The sequence below is a fragment of the Chiloscyllium plagiosum genome, unplaced genomic scaffold, assembly GCF_037043375.1.
Source record: "Chiloscyllium plagiosum isolate Xiang-an unplaced genomic scaffold, Cpla_swu_hap1 HiC_scaffold_28, whole genome shotgun sequence".
NCBI classification, from domain to species: Eukaryota; Metazoa; Chordata; class Chondrichthyes; order Orectolobiformes; family Hemiscylliidae; genus Chiloscyllium; species Chiloscyllium plagiosum.
In genome coordinates, this window is record NW_028270166.1 from 2176453 (window position 1) to 2179505 (window position 3053).

Sequence of the window (3053 nt, forward strand, 5' to 3'; positions counted from 1 at the left end):
TTAAAGACAAGGACAAACCTTTACAGGAATTGAAAACAATGAACCATGTTTGGTAGAAGGAGTGAACATGCCAAGAACAAAACTTTTGACATCTGCTTGATAACTGGCTGCTTTTTCCCACAAGGAGAGCTGATTGCCCTGCTGAACAATTTAAGGAGTTAATTGCAAGACTGTATGTGTTTTTAGAGTCTAGATTAGAGTGGTGCTGGAAAAACACAGCAGGTCAGGCAGCATCCGAGGAGCAGGAAAATCAATGTTTCGGGCAAAAGCCCTTCACCACTCTAATCTAGACTCTGGTTTCCAGCATCTGCAGTCATTGTTTTTACCTAATTGATTTTAACCCTGTGGGAGATTAGAAATGTTGTTTTTGCAGATGGGGGAGGGGTGTAGCGGGGGAAGGGAAGGGGAACATGGGAACATTATACAAACGGTCGCGGAATTCTTGTAGCATGTAGCATACTTAAGGCTAAGACTTTAATGAATATAGAGGGTCTTTTAAAGAGAATAGTTTTAAGCTAGGAAATAACTTTAAAGTGTTGTAGTTGACCACAAAAGAAGCAGCAGGGGCATTTCACAATAAAGCTTATAGTATGATAAGAGAAACTGGATAAAAGAACAAGCTGTAACAAACAAGGAACAAAGAATGCAGACAAGGACAGCAGGATGGCCAGATAAGAAAATAACTAACAAGTGAGGTAATCGGCTTATGATAGGAAGGGAAAAGGGAGGCGTGATTCCGCAACTTGTAAACTAAATAAGAAAGCTAACAGGCTCTGTTTTGGTGTGCATTTCTGCTTGATTGCAGAAGCGTCCGGTACTTGCAAGGCTGTAATAAATTGTTCTTGTTTCCAAGGCTTTGTCTCAGGCTGATTGATTTATGAGTGAGTTCTGTTTCTCACAACCCTACTGCGAATCTTCTTACAAGGATGCCTGCCTTGAAGACGTTTTCCTCCTCCCACTCTAACCTAGACTCTGGTTTCCAGCATCTGCAGTCCTTGTTTTTACCTAGTATGTGTTTTCAAATAGGCAGGGAATGCTAAATGTAATAGGGAATAGGGAAGCTACTTCGATAAGAAGGCAAGCTGCAGACTTGTTGGGTTCATAGGAGTAGTCAACATTTTGGAAGAAAAAATTTGAAAGGTCATCAATAATATCACATCATAGACCTGAAGGATCAAAAAACTCAAAGTCTGTGAGAAGATTTGTAGCTCGGGTGCTCGTTGTTGTGGTTCTGTTCGCCGAGCTGGGAATTTGTGTTGCAGACGTTTCTTCCCCTGTCTAGGTGACATCCTCAGTGCTTGGGAGCCTCCTGTGAAGCGCTTCTGTGGCGTTTCCTCCGGTATTTATAGTGATTTGATTCCTGTGAGTGTGGTGTTGATGATCCGGTGTGCGTTCTCTATTTCTGTGTTTTTAATGATTACAAAGGTGTCATCCACATATCTGACCGAGAGTTTGGGTTGAATTTGTGGTAAGACTGTTTGTTCTAACCTTTGCATTACCGCTTCTGCGGGGGGGGGAGGGGGGAGAAGGGGGAGGGGAGGGGGGAAGGGGGAGGGGGGAAGGGGGGGAAGGGGGAGGGGGGGGAAAGGGGAGGGGGGGAAAAGGGGAGGGGGGGAAAAGGGGAGGGGGGGAAAAGGGGAGGGGGGAAAAGGGGAGGGGGGAAAAGGGGAGGGGGGGAGGGGGGGAAAAAGGGGAGGGGGGGAAAAAGGGGAGGGGGGGAAAAAGGGGAGGGGGGGAAAAAGGGGAGGGGGGGAAAAAGGGGAGGGGGGGAAAAAGGGGAGGGGGGGAAAAAGGGGAGGGGGGAAAAAGGGGAGGGGGGGAAAAAGGGGAGGGGGGGAAAAAGGGGAGGGGGGGAAAAAGGGGAGGGGGGAAAAAGGGGAGGGGGGAAAAAGGGGAGGGGGGAAAAAGGGGAGGGGGGAAAAAGGGGAGGGGGAAAAAGGGGAGGGGGAAAAAGGGGAGGGGGAAAAAGGGGAGGGGGAAAAAGGGGAAAAAGGGGAGGGGGGAGGGGGGGGAGGGGGGAGGGGGGGGAGGGGGGAGGGGGGGGAAGGGGGAGGGGGGGGAAGGGGGAGGGGGGGGAAGGGGGAGGGGGGGGAAGGGGGAGGGGGGGGAGGGGGGAGGGGGGGGAAGGGGGAGGGGGGGGAGGGGGGAGGGGGGGGAGGGGGGAGGGGGGGGAAGGGGGAGGGGGGGAAAGGGGGAGGGGGGGAAAGGGGGAGGGGGGGAAAGGGGGAGGGGGGGAAAGGGGGAGGGGGGGAAAGGGGGAGGGGGGGAAAGGGGGAGGGGGGGAAAGGGGGAGGGGGGGAAAGGGGGAGGGGGGGAAAGGGGAGGGGGGGAAGGGGGGAAGGGGGAGGGGGGGAAGGGGGAGGGGGGGAAGGGGGAGGGGGGGAAGGGGGAGGGGGGGAAGGGGGAGGGGGGAAGGGGGAGGGGGGGAAGGGGGAGGGGGGAAGGGGGAGGGGGGGGAAGGGGGAGGGGGGAAGGGGGAGGGGGGGGAGGGGGAGGGGGGGAAGGGGGAGGGGGGGGAGGGGGAGGGGGGGAAGGGGGAGGGGGGGAAGGGGGAGGGGGGGGAGGGGGAGGGGGGGAAGGGGGAGGGGGGGGAGGGGGAGGGGGGGGAGGGGGAGGGGGGGGGGGGAGGGGGAGGGGGGGGAGGGGGAGGGGGAGGGGGGGGAGGGGGGGGAGGGGGAGGAGGGGGAGGAGGGGGAGGAGGGGGGGAAGGGGGAGGGGGGAAGGGGGAGGGGGGAAGGGGGAGGGGGGAAGGGGGAGGGGGGAAGGGGGGGAAGGGGGAGGGGGGAAGGGGGAGGGGGGAAGGGGGAAGGGGGAAGGGGGAGGGGGGGAAGGGGGAGGGGGGGAAGGGGGAGGGGGGAAGGGGGGAAGGGGGAGGGGGGGAAGGGGGAGGGGGGGAAGGGGGAGGGGGGAAGGGGGAGGGGGGGAAGGGGGAGGGGGGAAGGGGGAGGGGGGAAGGGGAGGGGGGAAGGGGGAGGGGGGAAAGGGGGAGGGGGGAAAGGGGGGAGGGGGGAAGGGGGGAGGGGGGGAGGGAGGGGAAGGGGGGGGAGGGGGGA